This window comes from Gracilinanus agilis, chromosome 3, assembly GCF_016433145.1.
Source record: "Gracilinanus agilis isolate LMUSP501 chromosome 3, AgileGrace, whole genome shotgun sequence".
NCBI classification, from domain to species: Eukaryota; Metazoa; Chordata; class Mammalia; order Didelphimorphia; family Didelphidae; genus Gracilinanus; species Gracilinanus agilis.
In genome coordinates this window covers 667,039,116-667,054,938 of record NC_058132.1, presented here as the reverse complement: position 1 = coordinate 667,054,938, position 15,823 = coordinate 667,039,116, and the positions used below count along the sequence as shown (strand labels likewise).

The window sequence follows — 15,823 nt, the reverse complement described above, 5'->3', positions numbered from 1 at the left end:
ACAGAAACACCATCAAAATCCTGACATTCCATATTTCATTTATTCCTGTGTGAAATTCTGGCCATGTTAGCTCAGGGAGGCAGACCAAAGGATATATAAATGTTCCTGAATCACAAAATTCAGTGCTTTTGTCCAATAGCCCCAAATCAAATACTTTGGAACCAATCAATCAACAAGTAATTATGCATCTATCATGTGCCAGGCTTTGGGCTAGTTGCTGAAGATTTAAGTACAAAGAAAGAGGCATGTAATAAGATAGAATCTTTTATCAAGTAAGGCTTCCCAGACTATTTCAGCTATTAGGACAGAGGGAAAAAATAGGGTGGTGGGAACTACCAGCAGATGAAGTAAAAGAACAAAATCATAGATACACCCAGAAACCAAGATGCTAACTCAGAAAGTATGGCTCCACATACCAAAAATAGGCTAAGCATGGAAATTCAGAGAAAATTTGAAGTTTTGATGAGGTGACTCCCAAAGATAGCCAACTAGAAGGAATTTACTGGATAGAACACTTTTCATATTGCTGTAGGGAGATTTCCTCACAAATAAACAGTTTTTAAGCAACATTTCATCCTTGTTCGAACTTTGCCTCCTTTTCTCCATAACTAAAAAAGTATTTTCCCAGGGAGGGAGTCACACTCAGAATGTGGATGGAATGCCTTCTCTGGTGCAGTCAGGGTACAATCTGTAGCAGCAGTATGGGTCAACTGAGATTGTCTCTTCTTCAATCGCTGGGAGAAAATAAAAAAGCTGGTCACGTCCATGGGCACTTACCTGATTGCCTCAGGGACAATCTGAACAGTTTTTTTCCTACCCTTTTCTTTTTATTTATTTGGTGTTGTATATAAATAAGAGTTTCTTGTATATCCTAGAGTCCTTTGGGCTGTCACTTATTACCAATAAATTTCACATGACCAAGGGAATGTCTTTGAGATCATCTTAATATTATAACTTGTTTTTTTTTTTTTAAATATAAGAACAGTAAAAGAGGAAAGCCTAAAGAAGCCAGGAAGAAGCAAGCAGGAAGCCAGCAGGAAACCAATAAAGCAAGCGAATAGAATATAAAACTGTAGCAAATGATCACTAAAGATTGTATTTCAACACGAGACAATTACCATTGCTATCCTATTCTGAGAAGCATCTGTGTAGCACAGGATGCCATCATGATAAACATTGGCAGTAATATACTATTCTGATAAAAAAAAAATGATGCATAATCTATGACTTCCTTTGCTTAAAAAAAATCCCACAAGACAGGCAAATGGCCTTTGGTACTTCCTTGAAAAGACTAGACTGTTATCTTACTGTAACAAAAACTCACCTAGGTCTATGGTACCTTTCATCTCTATCTGGCATGAAAACAGCATCTTAAATTATTCAACTGCATTCAAAGTGAAGTCAGAACAACATAGCTTAAAAGTTTTAACACGGTGAATAGCAACTGACTTCCTCTACTATATAGCTTTTAAGTGTGTCCCATCGGTCCTTAACATCACATTCATTAATCCCTAAACAAACCACAAAATTTAGTACGCCTGTTTTTACATTTATGCAATTTTGAAATGTACAAACATTCACTTGACCCATCCAGTATTGGCAGAGAGCAGAGGTGTACCTAGGAAAGGCAACGAATGGAGAAGACTGATAATGTATGGGAAGATATCAAGCAAGGTTTTTACTCCCACTTAAGAACCAGGCAATAGGAAGCCAATTCTCCTTCATCCTAAACAGCTTTTTCATATGGTCTTTGCTGACCAACGTTATTCCCTTGGTACCCTCCAGCATCCATCATTCGGATTATTCATGCAAGCCTTCCTTTCCTTAATGTTTCTGAAGGAAATCATAGACCTACTTCTCTGGCAGAAAAGGGAAATACACGGATACCGATGAACCAAGGGAAGGGAGAGAGGACCTTGGTCTGAATTTAAAACTTGTTTTCATAATAAAGGAGTTCTTATATAATGCTAAATCTAAAGCCAATATGCCTGTACCCCAATTCAGATCTAATCCACCTAATTCGAAATTAGTCTATTTCAGGCATTCTTGGGGGAGGGGGGCGTTCTGGGGGTATTACGGACCCATTTGAATGTCACAAAATTCCTCAGATATACAAATCATGCTCTTTCTTAGGATGGTTAGAGTGAATCACATCCCCAACTCCCTTTTCTTAAGTATAAAATGTATCTTTCATTGAAAGAGTTTGTAACCTACGTAGGAAAAGAAAATACTTTAAAATCTGCTACAAATACTACCTGGAGGAATTTTCCTGGTAGGCAACTCAGTCAGCTTGGCATGAGAATGCTCTCCAAAAGAGAGCAGGAGGCTTACCTTGACACACTCCTAATGCCACCAGAAGAGATGCTGCTGGTCCGTCTCTAGTGAAGCACACCCAGCCTGACTCCCTCCAGTTCCAGCTCCAGCTCCAGCCAGCGCTGCTACTGTTTCACCAAAGCCTTCTCTTCTTAGGGCTGCGGAAACTCCGCCTCCTCCCGGTGGCAAATTAAGCTGCCACCACAGCTGCAGCTCCTCCTCCTCTCCACACCCCTCCTCCTCCAGGGCCTCCCCAGGTTACTCCAGCTGCAGAAGCTGCAGATATAGCTCGTCCCGCTCCGGCCTCCCTCTCACCTTTCTGGGCAGGATGCTTTGGCTTCCGATGCCTCCCCCTCCCCTGCAGCTCCCCTTCCCTTACTCCGCTCCCTCCTCCTTCTACTACGGCTCCGCTGGTTACTCCAGCTGCGGATGCTGAAGCTGTAGCTCGTCCCCCTCCTGCCTACCTCTCACCTTTCCGGGCAGGGTGCTTTAGCTTCTAATGCCGCTCTCTCCCTTACTGCTTCCCACCCCAACTTTCCCTGCGTCTCCCAGCTCCTGTTTCTATTGTTTCACGGTGCCCCCCCCCCAGCCCCGCAGTTGCTCCCACACCTGCAGCCCCCTTTACTCTAAATTGAGGAGGGAAGAAGTGGATGCTGCTGCCTCTTTCTGCCACCCGGTCCTGTGCCTCCACCTCTCCCTGCTTAGCTTCCCCTGCCCCTCCCGGGAAAGGTGCTGGAGTTGGGCAATAATGACAGCTGCTGTTCGCGCCCGAGCGCCCGCGGCAGCTCTTCCTGCAGGGGCTTGTCGCTCAGAGTGTCCGTGCCTTCCACCTCCACCCCACGCCAGCCCTGGAGCTCCCTCCCAGCACGCGCCTCCCGCAGAGCCCGAAGGCACCCCAGGTTCTACCCAAGGCGTGCACCAGTCTTCTCCTCTCCCTCCCCCTCCCCCGCCGGATCCAAAGCCCGAGTCGACCACGCTCCCTGATTGGGCCAGGTGAGCCTAGACTCCTCCCTTTCTCCGTGCCCCAGCCCTCCCTCTCTTCCTCTCAGCCCCGCCCAGGGGAGCTGAGAAGTCCTAGATGATTGGTCAGCGTCGTCCCCACCCATCTCGTGGAGCCCTGAGCAGGGCCTTCTGGGTGATGTAGTCCTGACTAGGTATAAGGCTGTGGGCAGGGCAGATGGCTAGGACTACAAGCCCCCATCGGCCCGTGCGCGGCTTCGGCTGGGCAGGATTCCGGACAACGCCTGGTTCCTCTCGGCTCCTTCCGGCGTTGCCGGAGTGAATTGATCCGGGAGTTGAAGAGGCTCCGGAGGTGGGAAGTGGAGTCAGTCCCGAAGCCGCTGCCGCCTCTAAGGGAAGGGCTGCCCTGCCGGCCTTGGCCTCGAGGCGTCCCGGCAGGCGAGGGTAGGTGCGCCCGGGCCCGGCGGACGTCGGGAGGTGACTCGACGCGAGCGGCCTCCTGTGGGCTCGTCGAGGCCGCTCGGGCGCGGGCCTCCCTCCCGGCCTCCGGCCTCCTTCTCTCGGGGCCACCGTCCAGGAAGTGGAGGCGGGGGCCGGAGGCGGGCAGGCCTCTGCCGGGAGGGAGCGGATGTGCCCCGGGCGGGGTCCGCTCCAGGTGTGGGAGGAGGAGCCCAGCACAGCGGTGGGGTGACCGGGCCATGCCCTTCGGGGCGGCGGAGGGAGGGCAGAGCAGGGGCCCGCGGCCCAAGGTCGAGGGTCTTTGGGGTCCTCCGTGGGCGGAGGCCTGGAGGTGGTAGAGTAGGGGGGATGAGCCGTTGTGCCTCCCCCGCCCCTGTCAGGCTGTCCATCAGCTGCCCAAACACCCCACATGCACACCTGGATCCGAGTTCCTTCAGCTGGGTGTCAAACTGGAGTGCAAGGCGCTTAGCGTGGTTCCTGCATGCAGCAGGCGCCTAATAAATGCTTGTTCCCTTCTCCTATCTATCAATCAATCTCTCATTTCTTGGAGGAGAGGCTTGCCTCCCTTTGCCCCAGGAGAGAGGGATTTATCATCTGGGACAGCTGTGCCCTCCTTACTTTATGCAGCTGGAAATCCAGACAATTTCGCCCAGCTGGGCAGTTTGGGGCAGCCCCCCACCCCCAGCAGGCTCTTTTTGAGCTGGGGGCTGTGTTCCTCATCCAGGACACCTTGCCCATTCCTTTCCTCCTTTTGGCTGCAGAGAAGCCACCCTTAGATAGTGATTCTTGCCCTAGTGTAGAACTCCGTACAAGTTTGTGCTTTACCAAGCAGGAGCTTGTGAGACTCTGTCATAGCCATCATATCTCACTCTTTAAGCGGATTCTGCTATATGCGAGTTGGAGTGGGAAGATATCCACTATTTTGATTTCTTTTCTTCACGTGGACTTTTGGCCTCCTGAGGTATAGCTTCCTTTAGGAATTATTCTTTCACTGCTGTGAAATGAAAGGCATACAGATCAGATGAGTCTCTGACAATCCATCTATTCAAATATTTTAACTTTAAAGGTACATCTGAATGGCTGTCATCTTCTGGAAAAATTCCTACTCCTCCCTCCTCCTGTACCAACTAAACAAAAAAAAGCAAAATTCATGGGAAAGGAAGAGGGGTCTGATTCAATTTATAAAGTTTTATCCTTCCATTAGAGTTAGTTAAGGTGATGTAAAGAGTATGGAATTGAGTTAGGAAGACCTGGTTTGTAATCTTAGTTATGCTACTTATCACTGGCATGGCCTTGGGCAAGTTTCTTAAGCCTCCAGGGCTTCACTTTCCTAATTTGTAAAGTAACTGAGTTGCACTAGGTTAACTGAGTTTCTCTCTGAATCTAAAATCCAGCGATCCAGGGAATGGCTTTGGTAATTGTTAAGTGACAAGTTATGCTTTTCTAATAAAGGAAAGTCATTTCAAGACATACTAGGCCCCTAATATGCTGCTTCTTCAGGTCTCCCTTAAAAATTGTTGTGTTTTTACAGAAGTAAAGTACTTTGAAGTTGATACTTCTAGAACACTTTGCTCAGACAGTGGGATTTCAGGGGGACTTAGAAAGCAAGTTTAGTGTAGTCAGTACAGAAATGTTACATATCTGATAGGAGTTACTTCAGTGATCTACATTGATTTCCTGCTACCTTCAGAATACATCTAAAATTTAGCTCTAGAAAAGACTGCTATTTAACTATGTTTCTAGATATCACATATGATGGCCTGCAGATCACATGACCCTACCTCCTTTTAATTTTTTTGAAGGATTTTACATTTGAAGACTTCACTATAAAAAAAGGAAATTGAGATAAAGTGCTGTTAGTTTTAGGCTGAAAAGAAAGGGGAAAAAAAAGACATGAATTGCATATGATACCATGTAGTTATCTTTACTAATTATAGGTCTTGTAGTTATTATGATAGTCTTTTTTTTTTTAAACCCTTAACTTCTGTGTATTGACTTATAGGTGGAAGAGTGGTAAGGGTAGGCAATGGGGTTGTCAAGTGACTTGCCCAGGGTCACATAGCTGGGAAGTGTCTGTGGCCGAATTTGAACCTAGGACCTCCCATCTCTAGGCCTGGCTCTCAATCCACTGAGCTACCCAGCTGCCCCTATTATGATAGTCTTTTAACAGAAATTTATTCATTATTAAAGCATTACAAGTTTTCTTCAGGATAAATTTGTCTTTAAGAAATCATATCTAGTTATAGTCACCATGTAATTGTAGTTCATTTCTACATAATTTGTTTTAAAGAAACTCACTCTTTTTATAAATAACAAAAAAAGGACTAAGACTGTATGTATGTGTTCCATGCTAGTTATTTTCTAGCTCACAGGTTAAGTTATTTGATGGTAAAATTTAGAATAGTGGGGAAATTTGAAGGAGCCAAGATCAGAAAAGGATATTATGATACAAAATAAGCTTCAAAATAGAGAAGAGACCTAAAACCAATAGAATGAAGTATAAAAGAGAATACATGTTATAATGTTCCCAAGAAGAAAAAAAAATTTTTTAAGTATTTGAGAATAACAAGATATTTCTTATTTTGGAGGAGTTCTGTGAGATCTAAAACCCTTAGCTAGATGTGATTACCATTTCTTATATCACCCAGACCTTCTCTGGACCAATTTATTATTATTGTTATTATTATTACTATAATTATCATTAAAAGTTAATAAAAACTTATTAAGCACTTACTGTACCAGACTCCATGTTAATCACTGGGTGTGCAAAGAAAGACGATCCCTGTCTTCATGGAGCTTACTATCTAATAGGAAAGACAGTAGACAAAAGGAAGCTACAAAAAGGAGCAGGGTGCCGGAGAATATATCCAGTGCTCATTCAGAACCAAGCAGAGCAGCTGCTGGGAAATGAAGAGATCATTGGAAATTCTTCACCCTCTATTAATGGAGGCATTGAGAGCAGTGTTTTGCTCAGCCCTCCAATCAGGAGAGAGGCAATGAGGATGCTGAGGTGTTATTGATTAGCAAAGCTGAAACAATCCCTATATGAGATTTCTGGAGATGGGTAGCTAGATGACTCAGTGGAGCAGTGAGCTTGGAGTCAGAAAGACTTAGGTTCAAAGGTGACCACAGACATTTACCAGAGCTGTGCCACACTGGCTAAGTCACCTAGCCTCAATTTGCCTCAGTTTCCACAACTGTTAAATGGGGATAATAACTACCTATCTCTCAGGGTTGTGCTGAGAATCAAATGAAATAATATTTGTAAAGTAGGAGAGTATCTGGCACACAGTAGATGTTATATATTGTAAATGGTTATTCCCTTCCCTACCTTTCCCTCCCTACTTATCCTGGGGGAAAAGCATGATATTCTAGGAGTCAAAACCAAGCAGAGTAACTGATGGGAAAGGAAGATTCTGTATTCGTATTCTCTACCAGATTTGTTAGTTCCTTGAGGAGGGCAGATATATACAAAAACTTGGAAAATGGAACCTTTGAGTAAAGAACTCAGATCACATTCACCTGAAAGTAAACACTAAGGGATAACTTCTTGGATGATATATAATGTTTTTTCGAAAGAGAATAGAAACGAACCACTTTCCACCTCTAGTATAGATAATCTGAGATGATCTTTAATTGTCAACCTTGAGGAATTGTAGGTTAACATAAAGATGAATTTCTTGACTGACATTTGTCAGAACACTAGAAATGTGATTAACTATTTTTTTTTTCTGGACTGGAACTTTGACATAATTGGCATAGAAAATTCCTAGTAAAGAAAACCACCTTCCCCAATGCAGAACATCCCCTGCTCTGCAACCTAGTCTTCTGAGAGTTACCTGGAGGATTGAGAGGTTTAAATGTCCGGAGGGATTTGAATAGTCAGCCAGGTCTTTCTGTCTCCAGATCATCAAAACCAAGGATCTGTCTCTGACTTTGAAGGATCATGTAGATCAAAGCCTATTAATACAAACACTACTTTCTGCATAACAAAATATTTCTAAGACCTCAAGTTACTGTCTTTCAAAACAAAGTTTTAATATTACAGAATGGAATATTTCTTGATCTGGGGTCCAGTTGGAACATGGAAAGATAGCCCAAATGATTATTCAGCCATGATTTCTGAAATTAGTGGTGGACACAAATAATTATATATTCATTGTTCAGCAAAATTTGAATAATATTCTAGTAATACACTGGACAAGATTAATTTGCATTTAGATACACATGTTTATCTGAGTAAGAGAGTTCAGTCTTGCAAACAAACAAACACTTAAGGTATGAATTTACATTAGCTGTTGACCTGGGAGGAAAATTCATTCTCTAAACCTTTCTGGTTAACTCAAGGATCAGTCAGTAGGTATTTATTAAAGGCCTTTGTGCCAAAGACTGGGGATACAATAACCTCAATGTATAGAAATAGGAATGTCTAGTACAGTGATGACAAAACTTTTAGAGATGGAGTGCCAGGCCCTGTCCCACAGGCTGAATGCCAGGCCCACCCAGAGACCACCTGCTGCCCTCCCCCTCCATTCTGGGTGTGCCCCCTCACCCCACCCAGGGGAGGAAGAAAGCACTCCCATTGGGCTACTGGACAGAGGGGTGGGTGAAGTGAGGAATGTCCTCAGCCAATGTAGAGAGGAGGGGAGTGGCTTAAGTGCTCAGTTCCATTCCAACTCTGCCAACTGTGAGTTGTCCACCTTACCCTCTGTGTATTCCCATTGGGGTGCTGGGCAGAGGGGCAGGGAATGTGGAAAAATGTCCTCAGGGAAGGTGGAGAAGGGGAAGGGAGCAGCTCCACCTGAGTACTCTACCTTTCTAGTAATGAACTGGGGGCGGGGGGGGGGGGGGGGGTGGAAGCTGCCCATGTGCTCACAGAGAGTGTTCCACATGCCATATTTGGCACCCATGCCATTACTGGTCTAGTATATAGGAGGTAGTAATGTGCATCTATTTCCCACAGTGCCATTATTGCCATTCTTAACACCACAAATTATTGAATGATCTTTCTGTGATATATTTACCAAGAAAATTATTCAGATTTGGCTTTAAAATTATAATGCTACCCATGTGTTATATGTATTTTTAATAGTAAAATATAAATATTCAGAATCCCAGATTTTCAGAATTGAAAGACATTTTAGAGGACATCTAGTCTATTCCATCTCTGGATAGAAATCATGGCTACAACATTCCCAAGGAGTGGATCTGAGGCCAGTTAACTAAGTAAGGTTGGATCTTGTTTTGGAATAGTTGGATCCTTTGAAGTATCTTGTACTCCTAACCAAGTTCCTAAAGAAAGGGTCTGTTTATGCAGGTGTCTCCAAAGTCTTAGAAGTGACATCAGATTTAATAAAAAGATCTTCATTCAAAGGTAGTTACCATGTGGAGAAAATGAAAGCTTCCTATGTTATATGATCTGGGATAAATCATGTCATTAAAATTGCAAATTAATAGTAGATGTTTTTCCCTAGGAGTGAAATAAGTATAAGGAATATCAAGAAAATAAACAGGATACTTTCACAAGTCAAAGTCAGTATTGTTTTGGTGAATTAGGTTATAAGACACTATTTAAAGATAGGAAATTTTTCCTCATTAGATTGTCATGGTCTAATAGAAAAGTTAGAATTTGTATTTTAACGGTTGGAAATGGCTTTTGCATTATGCTGAAAAAATAAGAGTTGCCCTTTTTCGTTTGCATGGAAACCCCAAAAGTTTTTTATAACAATTATTTTTTCTACTTTTAATCCAGCTGGAAATTGATGTCATAGTCTTTCTGTTTCAAGGGTTACTTTTCCTTTCTGCTTTGCCTAAGTCAGTGATTCTCCACTTATATATCATGTTAATTGTTTTTTTTTCCCAAAATCTCTAAATTTTTAAGTAAACATAAACACTGAATAATCATTGGCATTTATGTTTAGATAGATGGTTGGATACTTCTGTGGTTAATAAAAAAAAATATTCCAAAAGTGTTACTAAGTTCATAGCAGCTGTTTCTCATGTATAATTTTACTGGTCAACAAAAACTAATTTTATATTTAATAGCTTATCAAAATTTGAACAGTAAATAGACCTGTTTTTTTCTCAGGTTGTAAATTACTAATCTAATTGAATATATTTCCTCCATATTTTGGGAGTGTAATATTAGTTTTCTTTTAGTATTCTCTGGGTTTTCTGGAATAATTTGTTGGACTTCTTTGCTTTAGTGTGAAGATGGAATTGTCCCTAATAACCATTATTACCACCATTATTGGAATGTTTTGAATGAGAGTCATAACTTTTAGTCAATCTCCCTCCCTTGTTTCATGAATAGGCTTTCCAAATAGACTTCAGTTGCTAGACAGTAAAAAGGAAAAGGTAGGGTAGGAAGGTGGCACAGTGGTTAGACGCCTGGAGTCAGGAGGTCCTGGGTTCAAATTTGAAGTTGTACACTTCCTAGCCATGTGTCCCTGGGCAAGTCACTTATGGCCAATTGCCAGATCCTTACTGTTCTTTTGTGTAGAAACTGATACTTAGTATGATTCTAAGGCAGAAGGTAAGGGTTTATTAAAAAGAAAAGGAAAAGGAAAAAGGAGTGTATCTCATTCCCTTAGTCATTGATTCCCGAAACATGTTGCTCATGTTGGCTACCTTATCATCTTGCTTCCTAATGGAATTGGAAACTCAAAGATGGACAGAGCCCTACGTTGTTACAATATTTCAGTATTCTTTGAATGAAGATATACACAATAGCATGCCATTAGAATTGTTCACTGCCTTTGGATCTGACCTGCAATTGAACATACAGTTATTAAGTTCTTCTTATGTGTGTGTGTGTGTATGTGTGTGTATATAGTCCCCCCCCCAGGAGAATTGTTCTAGACTAGTGATGGGCAAACTTTTTAAAGAGGGGACCAAAGGAAAGTAAATGCTCATCTATCAGTCTGTTTCTAAGGCAACTCTTTCCACGTTTCATCGTATTGTATCCTACTCATTGTATTTGTCAGATTAGGAATAATGTCGCAGGGCCAGATAGAACATTTCAGGGGGCTGCATCTGGCCCGTGGACTGTAGTTTGCCCATCACTGTTCTAGGAGAATTTTATAGGCAAAAGAAAACTTTTAACTGAAGTAATGAGGTGAAGTTTTATGAGGCAGGTGATGCCTGACCAGGGCCTTGAAGAAAGAAAAGGATCTTGATAGGCAGAAATGGAGGAGAGACTGAGTACATCTGGGCCTGAGTGTATATAGACCCAATATATGAACCAATAAGATAACAAGCCAATATTTGTAGCCATGTCATTATCTCCCTATATTTGAAATACCTTACATACTCTTTTGTCTCTCCTGGTAGAAGTAGTAAAGGGGGAAAAAATTCCTTGTCACTTGGGATTGTTTCAGGAAAGATTTCAAACCCTGAAGTGCAAGTAACCAATACTGAAACATCTGTGAATGAATGTCATCTCCTTAGATTGGGCCTCTGAAGAACCTAGAGATTCTTTAGTGCTTCTGGGTTGCTTGTCCCAAGGGCTCTGGGAAAGGGGAAACTTTCCAATTGTGTTAAAATAATTCAAGCTGGAGGTGAAAACAGTTTACCCAAAGGAGATCATAACTATTAGAATGTCAGCTTCTTGAGGTCACGGCCTGTCCTGTGCTCAGCACCTGATGGATGGGAGCTCCATATTCAGCCATTATTGACTGACTATTGTGTGACCTGGAGAATAGCCCCTTGTGGTCTGCATTCACAGCCTTTGGGAATGCTCTCCCTCCTACTGGCATCCTTCAGCTTTCAGTTTTCTTAAGAGGCTTTGTCTTCCAATGGCCTGTTTGTACCACATATGGTGGGTGGGTGTGTATTGAGAGAGACACACACAATACATAAGCATACAGGGTTGTTGAAAGTTTTTTCCTCTCCCATCAGAATGTGAGTCTTTTGAAGGAAAGGATAGTATTTTTGCCTTTCTTTGTGTGGCCAGCACTAAGAGTAGAACCTAGTGCAGAGTAAGTCTGTTTGTTATGTGTGCACCCTTCCCCTCCACTGGCACAGATAATTTCATCCCTGTGGTTAGCAGGATAGGGAGCTAGGGATCTGGGTAACTGTTCACTGTTCTCTATAAGGAGTCTCCATGTTGGAAATGATTCTTTCACACAAATGGATTCTTCAGGTCAAGATTTATTTTACTAGCTGATTGGGATTGCCTATTTCTTTTCCCCCTCCCCATTGCAGACTGACATTCTACTACCAGAGTCCCAACACATCACTCAAGATTGCTTGCTACTATGAACACTTTGTCTTACCCCACACACTCACTCAGCAAAACTCCGGAGGCCCATCTTGATTCCCCCCTCAAGCTTTCCTCAACTTCTAGGCTCAGCTAGATCCCCTGCTGCTTCTGTGGGAGGTAAAATTTCTCAAAAGTAGGAAAGAGTATCTCTTACCATTCCATATGTCAACTACAGTTGACATACAAACTTTTGAATTATAATCCAATTATCATTTGGAAAATGCCAACACTGATAGCTATATTAGGATTGTTATTCTGTTTGCTATGTGAAATTCTGAGGATTTGGAGCATAGTGGAGTCAAACCTGTATAAGATTCCCTTAACTCCTCGCCTTAGTTTCCTCATCTGTACAATAGGAAAAACAATAATAGCACCTACTTCACAGGATTGTTAAAGTAGTTGAGATCATCCAGTATCATTTCTGAATAATATTTTTAATCCATCATGACTAAATGGCAATGTTCTTGTTGGCCATATAATTCTCCATTAAGTTGTTCTTACTCCTGACATCTAGGGTGGGAGGGACTAATCTCAGAAGTTCTCAAAGTCAGCCAGCATCAATATGGATGCTTCTCTACCACCCAGCCCTACAAGCCTTTCCTTAGTACTTGTCTGAAAGCCATGTTTGACAAGGAACTTTACACCTCCTGATTCCATTCTACTTGGAGGCAGCTTGAATTCTAGGAAGTATTTTTTTTTTTTTCCTGGAGCCTTCCTAAATCTGATTCTATGGTGTCTCCATCACTGTTTCTAGAGCTCTCCTCTGGGGCCAGTTGGAACAAATCTAATCCTTCCACATGTGAGAGCTCCTCAAGTAACTGAAGAAAGCCATCATTCATTTTTTCAGCTAAAATGATCCCTTTTCAACCATCCTATTTGTGCCACAGTTGCTTCTTTTTTCAACCTGTTCATAGTCTAGTGTATCGGTGTCAGTTCTAAAATCTGGGCATGTTGAACATAACACTCCAAATGGGGTTTGATCAGGGCAAATTATTCACGATTCCACATCATCCTTTGGAATAAGTGGTAAAGTCTTAAATTAATGTGTTTTTAAAAATACTATCATACCAAGCATGGCTAAGGTCCGTTGGCATGTGATATATAAGGCCAAATGAAAAAATAATTCTAGTTTCCTAGGATCACATCTTACTAGGATATACAACATGTATGAAAATAAATGTCACAGAATTTTAAGAATAAATGGCAGTTTTTCTGTAGCAGGGGGCAGCCCCTTAGTTGAGCTTCTAAAGAATGTGGCAGTGAACCTCTTTCTGAAGACAGTCCTATTTTTCCCTTTGGCATCTCAAAATAACTTGCCCATGCCATGCAATGAGTCAATTTTTCAAAAAGACATAAGAATAATACTTACCATCTTTCACTTAATATGTTATTTCTGGATAATTAGTGTTAGGATAGTCCTGTACTTGGTCAGGTTGTCCTCTGAAGTGTAATGAACTACATAATTAACCCATATGGAGGCCTGTTCTTAAATTATGTGCTGTAAAGAATTCCAATATACACTTTTGGGTGAGTAGATAAAGTCTTGAGAAGTAGGGGAGGCTGCATATAATTCAGAATTTGCATTTTAGAGGGGAAAATTACTGGCTTAAATATTTTGTCAAAGAACTCCTGTACGTCTCAGATGAAACAGGTTGGGAAACAACAGCCTCATAATAGAGCACGTGGACAGAGTTAGATTATTGGTACCTAGAGTGTCCATATACACGTTCTACAAACCCAAGTCTTTGTTGTTGACTCTGGGTATTGTGGGGGATACATTATGTTTTTTTCTAGGTTGGAGGTCTTTTTTTGTTTATTTGAGTACAGTTAATAGTTCACTGAACATTATATACTATGGGTCAGGCACTGTACAGAATTCTGGGAATAAAAATAAAAAGAAAGACTATCTCTTTCCCTAAGGACTTACAGTCTAAAAGGGGTAGAAATAGAAGGGAACTGAAAAAGGGGAGAGCAAGGAGACCATCACAGGGCATGATATTCCATGGAATAGAAACTAGACACAGCTCCTGATAGAAAAATGGACAGTTACCTGGAAAGTTCTGAAAGTTATGAGCCTTGTCTAAAGGATGGGAAGAATTTCTTACACCAGCCTCCTGAGGGGAGGGCCAGCTGAGGGTGTTGGAAGTATTGAGTCAGTCAGCAAGGTAGTGAGGGAGATTTTTAGTGGTCACCTTCTCCTTGAGGAGGGCATGGTGTGCCCCGGGGTAGAAACTAAGCAGCATTGTTGATGGAAAATAATTACCTGGTACTGTTTGAACTCTGTTTAAAGTACATTGTCTTTTAAGTAGGCATGAGTAGATTTCAAGCTCAATCTGGCCACCATTTGTACAATTGTTTCTGTTTTGTTTTTTTTTTTTTTTAATGAGTTGAATATAGCTGATATAAGTGAGTGGAAGACTATATTCACAATATATCTAGATTTCAGGTATGATGAGCACAGAGAAACTAAGCCTCATTCAAAATACTTTCACATTGGAGAATTAGGACAATGGTCCTTGATGTATCGTGGTGTACCCCATCATCAAGAATTCTGTTGACTTTGTCTGCAGACCTACCAGTGATGTGACATGTTCTTGAAAATGTTGCTAGGGGAGTCATACTTGAATAGGATATAAGGGACTGCTTTAGGCTGATGAGCTGGGAGGAAAAAGATGTCCATGTGAGTCTCTGAAATCGTTATTTGTGCTTGACTCCCTTGGAATCCTCAAGAGTTCCCAAAGAAATGGGGAAAATTTCTTCTGGGATACATTTGAACATACTCATGGTGTTTTTTAGTGAGTCCAGTCTGGATAATCCACTGAACTAACTTGTATGAGCAAGAATAATTTTATAAGAATTAGAGCTAGAAGAGACCGCTTTGAAAGTTCCCTTGTCCATTTTCTGAGTAAGGAAACCAAGTCCCAGAAAGATCAAATTCCTCTACTCAGGAGTCAAGTATCAGGACTGAGATGGAAACCCCACTTGAATTCAGTGTACCTTTTACTTCCCGTGTTGACTCTTAACATGTAGGTAGGATCCAGCATGGTATAGTGAAAATAGCCCTACATTTGGTGTCATGAACCCCAGGGTTCCTGTCTCACTACTGTCATTTGTTACCTGTGTAAATTTCCATGAGCAAATATGTACAGCCTCACCAAGCAGCCCCTCTGGGACAATCTCACAGTATTATTGTGAGAGTCAGATGAGATAATGTCTATAAATTGCCACATAAATGTCAATTACTTGTCTTATCTACCTTTAACCAAAAAAAAAACCCCCAAAACAGAAGATGAAATCTTAGTATAGCCTATAGGTAAGAACACTGGACTGAAAGTCATAATCTGTTATCACTCAAAGGAAGCTTTAAATTCACCTATCCTATCTCCTAGGTTTTACAGATGACAAAATCAAGGGCCCCTCAAAATATGAAGTGCATAAGATCCCAAAAATGTAAGCAGCAGAGGCTAGGATTTGAACCTAGGAGATAGGATTTGAACATAGGACCTAAATGTATTTTTCTTGCCATTATAGCTACAAATAAGAAAACTGAGACCTGGGGAGGTAGAGCCAGTCATCCAAACACTTATTATCTGCCATGCTCTATGACATGCTCTTTGAGGTCCTGGAGATAAAAAGAATTGACGCTTCCATTCTCAAGGAGTTTTATTGGGGAGAAACCTCATGTATTCATATAAATTTATAAGATATCAATTCTGCAAGCATTTATGAGGCATTCACTATTGTGCCCAACCCTGTGCTATACTCTAGGTATACACATAGAATCAGAAAGACAGATCTTGCCCTTCAAGCGTTGAGGGGAGAAATAGC

At 41.8% G+C, this 15,823-nt stretch overlaps 1 protein-coding gene across 1 annotated transcript in view; it reads left to right on the top strand.

Moving 5' to 3' along the window:
* The first annotated feature begins 3,555 nt into the window (after window positions 1-3,555).
* PDCD10 (programmed cell death 10) overlaps window positions 3,556-15,823 on the top strand; it is a 52,413-nt gene continuing 40,145 nt past the window's right edge. Inside the window, exon 1 of the mRNA XM_044670929.1 lies at window positions 3,556-3,717. The gene's annotated coding sequence lies outside the window, so the exon portion shown is untranslated. The remainder of the gene's footprint in view (window positions 3,718-15,823) is intronic.